General features: G+C 44.9%; 1 protein-coding gene across 1 annotated transcript in view; it reads right to left on the bottom strand.

The window, feature by feature from the left end:
- SYT6 (synaptotagmin 6) overlaps positions 1-16,672 on the bottom strand; it is a 607,564-nt gene that overhangs the window by 508,890 nt on the left and 82,002 nt on the right. The window lies entirely within an intron of this gene.

The following is a 16,672-nucleotide window of genomic DNA, read 5'->3' as shown; positions in this document are numbered from 1 at the left end:
ACATTTGCACCTCTTACACATATTGAAAGTAACAAAAAAACTAAATGTCTGTGGGAAGCTGCAAGACCTTGCAAAAAAGTCCAGAAAAAATTAAATTTGAAAAATAAATGAAAGGAGAGATTGGCCCTCCAGCGCTTGCACTAACTTAAGTTGATGTCGACACAATCAGGAAAAAACTGGCATCAATCAGAGTTCAAGAAAGCCGATGGCAAAATTGGGCTGACCTATTTCCCCATGCTGCATACTGTGATGAGTGGAGCAAAATGTGAATGACAATGCGTCAACCCAATAGATGGAGACGGCTAACCCAGTGGCAAATATGTTTCTTGAAGTGAATGCATTTTTATTAGAGAGGTTTCTTTTTCTCAGGGCCATATATAAAAATCGGCCTTTGCCCACATGGCGGCCATAAATGAGCTTTGAAAAAAGATCTAAAAAGGCCATCTGGGATAGAAAGGAGGAGAGAGGTGCTGATGTACTTTTCTGCAATGCTTCACTCGCTTACAGTGAGAAAACAAGGATTGTTTGAGCACCCTGACATTGAGGTCGTTTAGGGCAAAAAAACACGCCTGTTCCCTAGCGACATGCATACTCCTAGAAATCACAGCGCCCGACTCACGTGATCCCAACAGACTACATGCCTACTAGTTGAAAATATTTTGTTTGATTTATAACCCATGCTAAACCTTGCATGCGTATGTCCAGCAAAAGACAACTTTTTACCTTCCCTGGCATTAGGGTTTCAAACCTAACCCTGCATATGATCTGCACTCTGGAAAATACTATACATTTCCCAGTATATTATATATTATATATATATATATATATATATATATATATATATATATATATATATAACCTACTGGCGGTCGCCAGTAGGTAGTTATAGTTAGGACCTAGTTTTCATAGGAAATCTGCAACATTCTATTGAGAATAACTTTGGCGCCAGTGGACGAATCTTTGCAAATTTCTCAAAGAAGATGGCCTGGTCCGCTCCGCTCCTTCCCTGAAAGTTTGGGGGGGATTCGTCAAGTGGGGGCTGAGATAAAGGGGGGGTCCCAAAACGTGTTTTCCCCATGTTATTTTCCATAGGACGTTTAGACACGGCTACAGCTCGAACAGCTGAATGGATTTATAAGAAATTTGGTAGAAAGGTAGAGTCCGGCTCGCAGATTACGCTTTTCTTTGAATGGTGTAAATCTGTTCAGTAGTTGCTGAGAAAATTAACTTTGAAAAAATATATATTGGGCTACATTGGGCTATATATATGTTAGAGCCCAAATGTAGCCCAATGTAGGCCAAATATCAGCCAGATGTAGCCCAACTATAGCCCAATGACAGAATGTCCCAGAGTGTTCTAAAGAACAACTAGAGCGCTAACAGTCTTACTTATGACAAAAGTATGGCACACCTGAAGTCATCTTGATTGGAATAAAGTGTTAACACTTAAAACATTTAATTTGCAAAGGAACAAAATGAGGGGGTTCATTTTGCCATAGAAATTATGATTAGTGCTGAAGAAAGAAAAATTAGGGCACATTTTGAGTGACTTCTCAAATCCTCTTATATTTCATTAAAAAAATTCTGATATGCAGTCTCCCAAGATGGCCACCAGAGACAAAAGAGCGCAAATGTAGCCCAAATATCAGGCAATTGTAGCCCAACTATAGCCCAATGACAGAATGTCCCAGAGTGTTCTAAAGAACAACTAGAACGCTAACAGTCTTACTTATGACAAAAGTATGGCACACCTGAAGTCATCTTGATTGGAATAAAGTGGTAACACTTAATACATTTAATTTGAAAAGGAACAAAATGAGGGGTTTCATTTTGCCATAGAAATTTTATATATATATATTCACTGAAAAAACCATAGGTTTTAAACACGTTATAGTTAGGAAGTAGCATTTAAAAAACCTATGAAATTCACTGAAAAAAACATAGGTTTTACACACGTTATAGTTAGGAAATAGCATTTACAAAACCTATGAAATTCACTGAAAAAACCATAGGTTTGACACCAGTTATAGTTAGCTGGAAATCCATAAAACCAATGAAATTCCCACGTTATCGTTAGTTAGACTCACTATAACTTGCGCGTGCAATGCACTGTTAATGACGTCACATATTACATCACTCATGACATGGTCAGTGACATCAGTCATGACATCACTGATGACACCATCCTTGTGACAGAGTGACAGACCTCTTTTCACTGTAATGTAACCCTTGAAACACATTTTCAAAAATAGAAACTAAAATTTTCAAAAAAATGGAGATACCCATACCAGTTACAACAACCAATTCAATAATTCCACCATCTATATACACATCCACTCATTGATCAACAGTTCTATATAGTCACTCGTACATATACTCACTCATGATATGTAGTGATACACCTATACATCCTGTTACACACCGACAGTCATCCAAAAGATACTCTCACACATATTCACACATGCAAATAAACTATTGAACATCCATTTATTTGCATATACAGCTATACACACACAACCACCTTACTTCTATGGAAACTTACACATACTTACTCTCTTAAACAATCACTTATAGAAACACATACTTATCTAAACAGGAACTCTTACAATCTCTTTCTCTCACATATACTCACTTATATACATCAATGTTTACATATATTAGATTAAAACATATGTAGTTACTGATAAAGACACTAGTGAGACAGTCATTCACTCACTAACACACACATATACACACTCTTCCACCCATACAGTCCTGCACATATGCTGTCTTCAAAACACATACAAAGAGAGAGTCAGTCATTCATGCATCTATGTGTTAAGTAATACCCCCACCAAACCATACAAACACTCATACTGATACTAACAAAAACATCTAATAACCCATATACATACACATGTAGCAACTCACCAACCCATGCAACCACTTATACACAAAGTGAAACACTAATACATATATTTAAATATTTAAACATTACTCTCTAATATATGTATTCACTAAGATACACTTAATAAACCAGTTAACCAATCAAATTTTTTTTTAAAACATCCAAGTAATCACTTATTCAAACATTTATTCTTCCATCAACTTTTACATATACATATATAACACATATTTATTTTTTTAAAAGACACACATTCACTGGATAGTGTCATCAGTGATGTCATGACTGATGTCACTGACCATGTCATGAGTGATGTAATATGTGACGTCATCAGCAGTGCATTGCACGCGCAAGTTATAGTGAGTCCAACTAACTATAACGTGGGAATTTCATTGGTTTTATGCGAGTAAAATTTCCAGCTAACTATAACTGGTGTCAAACCTATGGTTTTTTCAGTGAATATATATATATATATATATATATATATATATATATATATTCCACATGCTCCGTATTGTTCACAACAGAGACGGCCCTTCACGTAGTGTGGTTTGAAGGTATTTATTGTCAATACTCAATTAGCAGACACAAGCATCTACGCGTTTCGGTTCCCACTGATGAAACCGAAGGTTACAGGTATGTTATAGTTATGGCCAGATTTATCTTGTACAAAAATAGAGAAATTCAGCCATTGTGGTTAGATGAGCTAACTATGAATTGCGCCCCGCAATACACTGCTTATGACCTCAAATATTACATCACTCATGAGATGGTCAGTGTCATCACTGATGACATAACTTATGACATCTCAAATGACATCACTAATGACAACAACATCCAGCAACTGTGAGTGTTTTTAAAAGGTTTATGTGTGTTAAATATATATACGAATGTGTATTGGTGAATGAGTGGGTGTATGATTGCCTGTATGGTTGATTCAATGGGTGTGTGACTGACTGTACAAATGCAAAATTAGGTGTCTTGGTGAATGCATGGGTGAATAACAAGGTTGTGTGACTGTCTGTATTGGTCTATCAGTTAGTGTCTGAGTGGCTGTATGGGTGTATGAATGGGTCCATTAGTAGCTGTATGGGTGATTGATTGGTTGCCTGGGTACATGTATGGCTGGACGAGTGTCTGTGTGAGTGGGCGAGGGGAGGTATGACTTCCTGCATGGATGAGTGGGTGAGTGAGTGGCTGCATGGGTTAGTGAGAGTGTGTGTAAGCAGCTGTATAGGTGAGTGAGTGTGTGTTTGGCTGTGTCGGTGAGTGAGTATGTGCCAGTGTCAAATGGGTGAGTAACTGGTATGTGAAAGGCAGTATGGGTGAGTGATGGGGTATGTGAGTGACTGTATGGGTGAGTGGCTATATGGGTGAGTTTGTGCAAGTGTCAGTGACAGTAGCGGTGAGCGAGTACATATTAGTATCTGTGTGTGTGTGTGTGTAACTGTATGGGTGAGTAAGTGGCTGTGTGATTGACTGTATGGGTGAGTGAGTAGGTGTGTGAATAGCTCTATGGGTGACTAAGTCAATGTGTGAGTGGCTGTAGGACTACACTGGATATGGCTGTAGGACTACACTGGATATGTCAGTGCTTGTATTAGTGAGTGAGTGGCTGTCTGGTTGAGTGAGTGGATGGATGTGTGTGTTGGTCTATGAATCAGTGACTGTCTGTGTAAGTAATTGTGACGTATGTTTGAATGGCTTTGAGAATGGTAGTTGGAGTGGGTGTATGCAAAGTTTTATGGGAGTGTTAGTGGGTGCGTCAGATTCGGTGGATGATGTCATCAGTGATGTAATTTGAAATGTCATCAGTGATGTGACTGACCATGTCATGAGTGATGTAATATGTGAGGTCATACGCAAGGCTTTGTGAGGGCACGAATTATAGTTAGCAGAGCTAACTATAATGGCAGAATTTCTCTGGTTTTGTACAAGTGAAATCTGACCCTAACTATAATGTCCCTGTAACCTTTGTTTATTTCAGTGAATTTCTATGGTTTTTTAATTGTCACGTTTGTAGAGTGGTGGGGGAAAAAGGGTGGGCCTCATCCCAGCTCTCCGGAATCCCACTGTGTAGGACTTACAGGGGGACCCGGAGGGCTTCTTGGCCCCCAAGGTCCCTCAGGAGTAAAGTGGACTTCATGCCCCAACCAGTAGTGCACCACGAGCCGCAATTGCAGAGTAGTGGAGAAAGGGGACGTGGCCTCCAAAGATTTCTTAGCAATCCCACTGTGTGTGACTTACTGGAGATAACAGGAGGGGTAGTTGGCCTCCAAAGATATCCTTGGGGGCCAACTACCCCCTCCTGTTACCTCCAATAATTCCCACCCAGCAGGATTGGTGAGACGTGGTAGGATGCCACACACCCTTTCTCCACCACCCTGCAAAGATGCCTCCTGGCGCACTACTTGTGGTGGGATGAAGTCCCCTTGGCTATTGATGGTCATTGGGGGCCAACTAGCCCTCCTGTTACCTCCAATAATTCCCACCCAGCAGGATTGCTGAGAACTGGTAGAATGCCACACCCCCTTTTTCCACCACTCTGCAAAGATGCCTCCTGGCACACTACTTGTAGGGGGATGAAGTCCCCTTGGCTATTGATGGTTATTACGGGGCAACGCATCCCTCCTGTTACATCCAGCATGTCCCACACAGTGGGTTTGCTGAGAGGTTTTTGGTGGCTACACCCCCTTTCTCCCCCACTCTGCAAATATGCCTCCTGGCACACTACTTGTAGCGGGATGAAGTCCCCCTGGCTATTTATGGTCATTCGGGGGAAACTAGCCCTCCTGTTACATCCAGCATGTCCCACACAGTGGGTTTGCTGAGAGGTTTTTGGTGGCTACACCCCCTTTCTCCACCACTTTGCAAACACGCCTCTTGGCACACTACTAGTTGGGGGCTGAAGTCCCCTTGCCACTTGAGGGTCCTTGGGGCCAACAAGCCCTTCAGTTACTCCCAACAAGACTCACACAAGTAGATTGCTGAGAGGTTATCATATTTAGACACTCTGCAAACGCACCTCCTGGTGCACTACTCGTTGGGGGAAGAAGTCCACTTTAGTCCTTAGGCCCTTAGGAGGTAATGGGACCTCATCCCCCCCCACCAGGAGTGCACTGAGAGGCGAGCTTGCAGAGTAGTGGAGAAAAAGAGTGTGGCCTTCGACCACTTCTCAGCAATCCCACTGTGTGGGGCTTACTGGAGGTAACAGGAGGTCTTGTTGGCCCCTATGGACCCTCTGCAGCCAAAGGGACTTCCTCCCTCAAACAGGAGCGCACCAAGAGGCGTGTTTGTAGAGTAGGAGAGAAACGGAGCAGGCCTCTGGCAAGTTGCTGATTTCTTTTCTTATTATATTTTAGGAAGGGGGCCGCATGGCCCCACTTTCCGGGACCCTTTTGGGCCCTGGGGAACCCGTCCCCCGGGCATGACCCTTTTTTATCTTGTTGATTTTTAAAAAAAAAAACAGAGGTGGGCAGCACGGCCCCTCTCCCAGGCTGATATTGGCCCCAGGGAGTGGGACCCAATCCTCCGGGGCCTGGCTTTTATTTTTTGTATAATACAAAGGGATGGGGATGAGTTGTCCCCCTTCCAGTCCATTTTCGGCCCTGAGGACCCCATCTCTCGGGACCTGCCCCACTTAAACATTTTTTTTAAAGAAATGGGAGGGGGGCTGCGCACCCTCCCTCCTACTCTGATTTTAGCCTTAGGGACACTTTCCCCTGGAGTGTGGCATGTAGTGTGGGTACCCTGGTCATAACCCAGAGCATCCACATTTTCCTTGTACGCCTGGCTCCCCACCTCCCCTGGGAGCCAGCATTACTTTGGGATCCAGGGAGCTGTTCCTTGTGTCCCAAAGCAATGTCTGTTTCCCTGCTCACTTAACAGCGAGCAGGGAAACAGACCTGCTCCGCTTTCAACAAACGAGGGCATTTTCTGCTTTCGCATGTTGAAATTGGAGCACTGTTTCCTATGGCATGGTGAGAGAAGTGCTCCCACCATGCCATATGAAACTCCAATGTCCTGGGACACCCTGGGACATTGTTGGAGCCGGCCTTATGGGGTGGCTGTGCCCAGGGCCATCTACGGCTCCATGAGGGGGATTTGCACGGCCCCCCTACAACATTAATTTAGCCCCGGGGAGTTGGTGGTCCCTTGGGCTGTGCTGCTCCCATATGTAATTTAATAGAGTTGCCCCAGGGAGGTGGCAGGCCCCAGGGCTTGGGGGGGCAGAGCCCCCCCCATGCATTATTATTTAATATAGCCCTGAGAGTTGACGTTCCAAGAGGCTGTGGGGTGCCGCCTTGCTCCCCACATTTTTCTGAATTAGCCTTGTGGATGTGGCATTCCCTGGGGTTGCATGGGGTGCATGGGGGTTGAGACCCCCCCCCCCAAGCATTAATACTTAATATAGCCCTAGGGAGGTGGTGATCCAGGGGCTGCGGTAGGTAGAGTGCTCCCTGCATTTATCTGAATTAGCCCAGTGGAGGTGGTGGTCCCTGGGGCTGCGTGGGGTGGAAGGAGCTTCCCCCCCCCACACATTATTACTTAATATATTCCCATGGAGGTGGTGGCCCCCGGGGATGCAGGAGCTGCGTGGCACCAGCATTTCTTTTGTCTTTAGCCCTGGGGAAGTGGTGGACCCCGGGGGCAATATTTTCCATAACATCCCCGGGACCTGGCCCACCCTAGGGGGCTAATTAAATGAAGCTCAGGAACCTGCGATTTATTTTTTTTCGGCCCTGGGTGTCCCCAGGGGGGCCTAATAAGAGGCCATGGGATTATAGGGTTTTCTACCCTTCCCCTTTTCTTTTAATGTTTTTTCAAGTGACTCGATCCAACTGAGTCCATATTGGCTGCCAACACTTACTGGTTTGAAGTGTTGGCAGCCAATCACATCTCAGGCACGAGATCGGGAGGGGTTGCGGATCCACCACGGCTCAGTTGTATATCTGAGAAATCTTTTAAATTTCTCAGCAACTCCTGAATTGATCTACACCATTTAACAAAAAGGTAGCTTTGCTGTAATTCTGTTCAGAAGTTCAGGCTGTAGCTGTGTCTAAAATTTATTACGGAAATTTTCTCGACCACCACCAAATTTTCAAGAGAGCAGCTGAAGTGACTGACATATTAGTTTTTAAAATTTTCGGAGGATTAGTCAAATGACACTAAAGTTATTGGCAAATGAGAAAAAACACTCTTCCATTGGAAACTAGGTCCTAGCTAGGTCCTACCTATAACTACCTACTAGGTACTAGTAGGTAAAATATAAATATATATTCAGCCATGTCAATGACATACCTTTATGAATTGCCACACATGTTGTGTTGGTAATGATCAACTTTGGCATGATCCCATGCCCCCTAATGTTTGCCCTATCTATTTTGCTGCCATTGGAACTTTGTGCACTTTACTCTTAAGAAACCGAAATAAAGAGCCTATGCTTGTCCATTAGACATAATTAAATAGGATTTTCCCTAGGTGACATACTTAACTTACCTATACCACCCAAGTATATAATGTAGAAATTACATGCAGTGCCTGGAAGTCACTTGTGGACTGCATCACCTATTGTGTCGTCCACACACTGGTCCTGTAAAGCACAGTTTCAGGCCTACTCTGCGCAGCCTGACTGCAGCAGCTTAAAAGCCTGCAATGAAACGGTCAACATAGCCCTCTGATAGGTAGGAAACTCTGCTACTAAAAATAAATGACACCCCTAACTAAACGTTCACACCCACAAAGGAAGAGTGCCTGATTATAAAAGGGGTGCTACAGCAACAAATGATGGACAGAATGCTGAGTAAATAAAACATTGGCTCCCTGTCAAGTGATATGGGTTAAATCCATTGTTCTTTTGCTCACTATGCCACCCTAGTTTGGAACCTGCCGTTTACAAGTCAGTCTTGACCATGCTCCTCATGGGAGCAGTCCAGCCCGAACTGCCAAGCCAGGTCCTCATTGGACCAGAAACAAGCATCCTGGAAGCAGTTTCAGGGTTTCACCCCTAATCAGACATGCTCATTATAAAAGTGGAACATGTGAAAATTAATGTTGTCAAGTTCCTCCAATAGCTATCCCCCAAAGTTATTTTCACTGGCAAGTCTGGATGCTAGAAAATGTCAAAGTGCATGCTATGAACTTTTATCTGGAACACCTTTTGACAGAAAACATATAAAATTGTAATTAGAAGAACATTTTTCACATTTACTAAACATCCAATTAATTTGGTGAAATTAGATTTTTAATATATATTTAGGAGAAGTAACTTTTGGAAAGCTATCTTTTTCCTGCTTCAAGTTCCTGTAGGTTAATTTGCATTAGCCTGCCGGCAGTTCCCAATTCACTGTGTGACCTTAATGAGGTGTAAAGCTGCTTCAGAGAAGAATATTGGTTTAGGTGTAGGGGCAGGATGGGCTGGGCTGAGCTGGGCTGGGCTGGGCTTGGGGAATTTGATCCCTATCAGCTCAGGAAAGACAGTTTGTCTGGGCCCAGGAACGTTAATAACTTAAAAGGGACATAGGTGAAGCCTGCTATTCATAGTTTAGTAGGACGAGCCTGATCTAATAGGCGATATGCTGCTGCAGGGGAAGGGCTGCTCATATTAATTTGTACATTGAAAGCACTCTGGAACCGCACCTCGATAATTTTAAACAGAAATTGCGCGAAAGCACTTTTAAGCATTTTTAAAGCTTTTTTATTCTGTGTACTGCTTATTTTGCACTGACCTCTGTGCTCCCTTCTGTTTCCCGGTCGTGGCCCCGGTCCACCGCGGCAAGTGCCGTTTGTGTGGAGGGCGTTCTGACCGTGGGCACGCCCCCTGAGGGTGTCACTCTGCACCAGAGGCGGGGCGGTGCCTATATAGATTCCTTCACTTTCTCCCGCGCAGCGGACGAGCCTGATCTAATAGGCGACACGCTGCTGCAGGGGAAGGGCTGCTCATATTAATTTGTACATTGAAAACACTCTGGAACCGCACCTCGATAATTTTAAACAGAAATTGCGCGAAAGCACTTTTAAGCATTTTTAAAGCTTTTTTATTCTGTGTACTGCTTATTTTGCACTGACCTCTGTGCTCCCTTCTGTTTCCCGGTCGTGGCCCCGGTCCACCGCGGCAAGTGCCGTTTGTGTGGAGGGCGTTCTGACCGTGGGCACGCCCCCTGAGGGTGTCACTCTGCACCAGAGGCGGGGCGGTGCCTATATAGATTCCTTCACTTTCTCCCGCGCAGCGGACGAGCCTGATCTAATAGGCGACACGCTGCTGCAGGGGAAGGGCTGCTCATATTAATTTGTACATTGAAAGCACTCTGGAACCGCACCTCGATAATTTTAAACAGAAATTGCGCGAAAGCACTTTTAAGCATTTTTAAAGCTTTTTTATTCTGTGTACTGCTTATTTTGCACTGACCTCTGTGCTTCCTTCTGTTTCCCGGTTGTGGCCCCGGTCCATCGCGGCAAGTGCCGTTTGTGTGGAGGGCGTTCTGACCGTGGGCACGCCCCCTGAGGGTGTCACTCTGCACCAGAGGCGGGGCGGTGCCTATATAGATTCCTTCACTTTCTCCCGCGCAGCGGTCGCGCGCCGCGGGTAGCCAGCGGGTCGCCAAAGGCGAGCCCGTCTGCGCCCGTCCGCGCCAGACCGCGGCCCGCTGCCCTAAAACTCTGGTTGCTCGTCTAGCGATGGTGCCCTATGCCCGGGAAGAGCTTCTCGCTCTTAGATATCGGTCCGACTGCCTGGCTCACACATGGTATCCTAACTCCCCCATTTTTCAATGTAATCAGTGTGGCTTCAATATCTCTACTGTCTGCTTATCGCTATCTTCTGCTTCCTCAGTGACCACTGGCTCTTCTAAACTACATATATTGAGCCTGAATTGCAGGTCCCTTGTGAAACATCACGAGGACATCTACGAGCTCCTCTCTGATAAATCTCCTGACATCTTGTTTCTAACAGAAACCTGGTTAACCGAAGATTCCTCTGCCATTTTAGCCCTGGCCCTCCCCCCAGGTTATTGTATCTGTGTTCAGAACAGGCCTATAGGCAGGGGAGGTGGAATAGCGGTGATTTACAAGTCCAAATTCATTTGCACTTTTGAACCCACTAATATAGCAAACAGTGAATGTGCACTATTCAAGATAAAGGTCTCTGACACTTATACCTTTTCAGGGCTTCTGGTCTACCATCCCCCAGGACCAGCGAGTGCATTCCAAGAGTCGTTGGTATCAATGATTTTATTATTAGCGCTCCAATCAGCCAATTTTAGCGTATTCGGAGACTTTAATCTCCATCTCGAACGCCAAGACTCTCCTGCTATATCAAAGTTTCTAGGTGACTTGGAGGCATGTCAGCTCCACCAGCTGATTGTGGGTCCCTCTCATCAGGCAGGCCACCTTTTGGATCCTGTCTTTACCAACATTGAGGAAGCCACGGCTGAACCCCCTAGTCCTCTCAGCTGGACCGATCACTTCTTGGTCTCTGTTTCAGTTGAGACCCGAGTAAGCGGCAAGGAGAATCCTCCCCCTCCCATATGGAGGCGCCCCTGGAATAGCCTAGATAATGCTGTATTAGAAATCAAACTGATCCAGTCACGCCCTGTCTGGTCGAACAATATGGAGGAGGCAGACTCTGCATACAGAGAGTGGATAAACACCTCTCTGGATCATCTCATTCCCATAAAATGCTCAAGGCCCAAAACGAGACTACTCTCATCCTTGGTACTCGGAGACGCTTGCTGATACCAAAAAACAATGTAAACGGCTAGAACGTATTTGGAGACGTTCGTACGACCCGCTGGCCAAAAGCGAGTTCAGGCTGGCCACTAAAGCATACCACAAACTTATAAGGAAAAGCAAAGCCACATACTACACTGATCTGATCACGTCTAGTTACAACCGCTCCAAAACTATCTTTTCCCTGGTAAAAGAAATGACCAAGGCCCCGGACGGTATGGGCAACCCGATAGTGTCAGATACACAGTGTGAGGAACTATCCTGCTTCTTTATTAATAAGGTCAAAGGGATATACGATTCACTACAACTAGATGGCCCCCTAGGGCTCTCCAATCCTATTAGTGATCAAGCTATTCTCTCTCACGCCCTCTCCATTATACCATCTTTAGAGTGGACAGAGATGGAACACCTTACACTTAGAGTAAAATCAGGATCCCCAGACGACCCTATTAAACCTGAATTGTTCAGATCTCTACGTGAATCCGCCCTGCAGGCTGGACGAGACCTGATCAATAAGTCCTTTCAGCTAGCCTCGATCCCTAAATCATGGAAGCATGCCAAAGTGGTGCCTCTCTTGAAGAAGCCATCTTTAGACATCTCCCGGCCTGACAGCTACCGCCCCATATCACTGCTTCCCTACCTTGCAAAAGTGGCAGAAGCACATGTCAACCACACTTTGACTACCTACCTGGAGTCCAATGGGATCTTGGATGAGTCCCAAAATGGGTTCCGTGCGAACCATAGCACGGAATCGGCCTTGCTAACAGCTACAGAACATTTAAAAGCGTCAATGGATATGGGCGCAACCTCTATTTTGATTCTGCTGGATTTGAGTGCGGCTTTCGACACCGTCTCCCACAAGATATTGCTTGAGAGACTGTGGGAGGTCGGAGTCAGGGAAACGGCCCTGGACTGGTTCGTGTCGTTTCTATCTGACCGTTCCTTCCAGGTGCACGCCCCCCCGTACTCATCCAGCAGGCTCCCCCTTGAATGTGGGGTGCCTCAGGGGTCTGCGCTCAGTCCCACATTGTTTAATGTGTACGTCCACCCCCTGGCCATGATGGCCCGGGAACGTAAGATACAATTAATATCATATGCGGACGATACACAACTCATCTTTAACTTCTCCAACAACAATGTGACAGACCAAATGAAGTTTCAAGAAGACTTTTTGGCCATGTCTAAATGGCTATCTAACAACTGTCTTCAATTAAACTCCTCCAAAACAGAGGTACTTCTGATTGGCAATGGCACACAGACATGGGATGAGCACTGGTGGCCTCCTGCGCTGGGACCAGCTCCCATACCCAAGGAGCAGGTAAAAAATCTAGGAGTGATGCTTGAGAACTCGCTCAATTTGGACTCCCATGCCAAAAAAGTGGCGGGCATCTGCTACGGGCGCCTGCGCTCTCTCAGACCCATTTTGGGGTTCTTCGAGCCCCCAACTCGTCAACTCATAGTCTAGGCGTCAGTCCTTTCTCACCTGGACTATTGCAATTCTCTTATGCTAGGCTCCAACACGACTATAATAAATAGGATGCAAAGAGCGCAAAATGCCGCTGCTCGTGTTTTGTTTGCTCTGCCCAACACCTGTCACACTTCCCCTTTTCTTCGGCGATTACATTGGTTGCCTGTAAAGCAACGCATTCAATTCAAAACCCTCTGTCTCACCCACAAAATCTTGTATAGCGCTGGCCCCCAAACTCTTCAAGGACTATGCTCCTTTTATACCCCTACGCGTGCACTTCGCTCAGCGGACCTTTTCTTAGCACGCACCATTAAGATACGGAGGAGCAGAGCTGGTGGCCGCTCCTTTAGGTATTTGGCCCCTAAACTTTGGAATTCCATCCCCTTAAAAGCTCGAGCCACCTCAAACCATCTGTTATTCCGCAAACTTATAAAAACCTGGCTGTTTGCATCCATCTAATACACCTTAGATGGATGCATTGGTGGTAGGCATGTCCGCAAGCGCTGGGACGCCCCGTTGCTGGGGTAGCCATGCGCTATACAAGATTCCTTAACATAACATAACATAACATAAGGGGAGACCTAAGAAGAGAAGGCCTTTGTCCCCAAGGCCCACGCTAACTGAGCTGGCGTCAAACTCAGTGGGAGGACAACTACCCCAGAGCTTTTTTTAAGAGGCCACAGAGGAAGGGACTGTTAAATTATCTGGCCAAACCTCTGGGTGGATACAAGGGGTCTCCAGAAGGGGCTAGGGATCCCCTCATCTTGGATTTTAGGAGTGCCGTGGACTGTGGGATGGTTTACAGTAAAGCAAAGATGATGTGCTGCAAATTTGTGGAGTATTGGCTGTTGAAACCTTTCCCCATTGATTAGGAGTCAACCCCACCCACCCACCAAAAATGTGGCACAACCCGAGAAACCCTCTGCAGAACATTTTCTGGACCTATGGAAGATCAGAAGAGGACTGGACCTGCTGACTGTGTGTCCTGAGAGGAACCCTGAAGGACTGGACCAGCTCTATCGTGTTTGTACCCAGGGCAAAGAAGTGGAGTCTAAAAAGTCAGTTGGGTGACCTCCTGTGTGGCAAAAGAGACAACAAACTGCAAGAGGCCTTTTCCTGAAGTGACCAGTTGATCAGTACCAACTGTATCTGTAAAAGACCTTGCTGGTGGCCTCTCCTATAGTGAGTCCTGGTTCCTAGGTGATGCCACAGTTAGGCTACAATGTAGGCTTGAAGCCATGTTTATACTGTCATTGCAGTGGATGGCACAATAGGTGCAGCAGTCAACTTGTAACATGTACCTTAACACTTCCATGCTAATGACAAGGTCAGCTCGTCATGGAGTGCCCATTCATTTCAATGGAAATTACAGTAAATCTGTGAATGTGCCTTAGCATTGAAGGTGTTAAAGTCCCTGGGTACTTACAGGTACCTTAATTATGCCAATAAGGAGTATAACAGATTTTGAGATGCTTGAGGGGTGACAGCACAGGTGCTGTGGCCTAGTTTTTAGAGTTCCAGTGAAAGGGTAATAAAAACAGTAGCGTCAGGCCACAAAAAAAAAAAGGAGGTGACCACAGAAAAAGAGACACTTTCCTACAGGTGCGGCATAAATATGTTATAGATTGCCCTATGCTAAGCCTGTCTGCTATCAGAGGGTTAAGCTCAGGGATATTGAAGTTGACCTTGACAGGTAAGTGTCACTATTCTTTGAGGTGGGTGACTACCTTCCCCTTATAATAATCATATTTTTACAAGTTGCATGCCCACTCTCTTAATATTACTTCAGAAATATAAATGTTTCCATTCTGAACATGTGGTGGATTTTCTGTAGTCGTAACGTCAGCATACATAAAGGTCCGAGATCCCGACTGTGGTAATCACACCCAGCCTCAAATACTTCTACTCATGCCTCAGATGTGCTCTTATTTCATATGCTGCTGCACATTGGCATGCATTTCAGCAAGGAGCGAGAACAGAACGCTTATGCTTACAAGGAATAGTGGTTTCTGGTGGGAAGGGTGTGAGCCGTAGTTTAACCTATGTGGGAAGTGTTTTGTTGTGGATGTGTTTAACAGTCATGCTCCAGTATAAACGAAATTTGGTGTAAGCATTTTTATGGATACTACTGTCGGAGTTTAATGATGGTATGTTGTATATTTTATATGCTTATAAACTTTTTTTTGATTCATAAAACAGAATCGCCCTTAAATAATGTTATTCAGATTCAAAATCTGAAAAAACTTTGCAGAGGTCAAGGACTTTAGTGTCCATCATTCTAAATTAGAATGTATGCTCCTACAGATGCCTCAATTCATAGTACACAATATGAGATATAGAGGTCATGGGAAAGTTTTTAGATTTCGCCTACACAGTGAATGCGCTGTGCTGCAAAGTTTATTATTTACTATTCAGTGGGCTTCCATCCGCCCACAGCTTACCATTAGTTGTTTTTGTTGTTACTCTAATTTGTAATCTTTCGCTTGCTTAACTCCCATATGTGTCCCTTCATTTTTTGTGTTGGCTTCTCCTGGCAGCATGGGTCAAGTGCGTGTTCTTCCTCGCCTATATACAAAGAACTTTTTTTATTTTATATGCATTTTACTATTATTTTTTGGCGTGCAATGTGCTTTCCGACTTTTAACACAGGCATACAGTTTCTTATTTATTTTCCTTTCACTATCTGGGTTCTCTATTGAAGCTTTAGTTACTTAGACCCACAAATGTACTACCCTACACCACTCTACTTTGTGATACTCTATGCCACTCTTCTCTTTACTATTCAACTCTATTCCACTGTACTCCACCCTACGCCATGCCACTTCATGCCACTGTACTCTGTGCCACTCCATTCCACTCAACACCACTCCACAACACTCGATGCCACTCCACTCTACATTTCCCCACTTTACACCACTCCAATCCACTCCAGTCCAGTCTATGCCACTCCACACCACTTTTCTACACCGATGCTATTCTACTCAATGTCATGGCAGTCCACACAATGCCACTCTACACCACTCCACTGTAGGCCTCTCTACTCCACGCCACTTCAGCCTATGCCACTACACGTTCTCCACTCTAAGTCATGTTACTCTACTCTACACTACTCATTGTCACTCAACTCCACTCTCCTCTCTGCCACTCTATGACATGCCTACTGTACAACCTGGCTAAAAGACATGGGCAAAACCAATAGATCTCACATAAGCGAGACCTATTGGCTTTGCCAATGCTTGTTTCTTTCAGTTTTTCAGAGTTCCAACGTTTCTGTGTTTACTGTTGCGAAATATGTTTGTGGCATGTTACCACTTATAAAGATCAGTAAGTCAGCACACCTCCATCCTTTCAAGCTCTGGAAACAGAAAGGGAAGCAATAAATGTTACTTCCAACATGCCCTCCCATCTTGTATTCAATTTCCCATGAAAATAGTGCGTATCTTTCTCTACTTCTTACTGAGTTGGTGGGTATGGAAACCAACTTGATGATCTGATCAATCCTAGCAGAACCAACACTGAGCAAACAAACTGTAGAAATGAAGTGAAATAAAAAATACAAAGTCTCTGCACACAAGAGGAACTTCTGCACCGCA

Source organism: Lissotriton helveticus, chromosome 5_1 (genome assembly GCF_964261635.1).
Source record: "Lissotriton helveticus chromosome 5_1, aLisHel1.1, whole genome shotgun sequence".
Lineage (NCBI taxonomy): Eukaryota > Metazoa > Chordata > Amphibia > Caudata > Salamandridae > Lissotriton > Lissotriton helveticus.
Note: the sequence above shows the minus strand (reverse complement) of the source record. Positions and strands in the feature narration are given on the sequence as shown.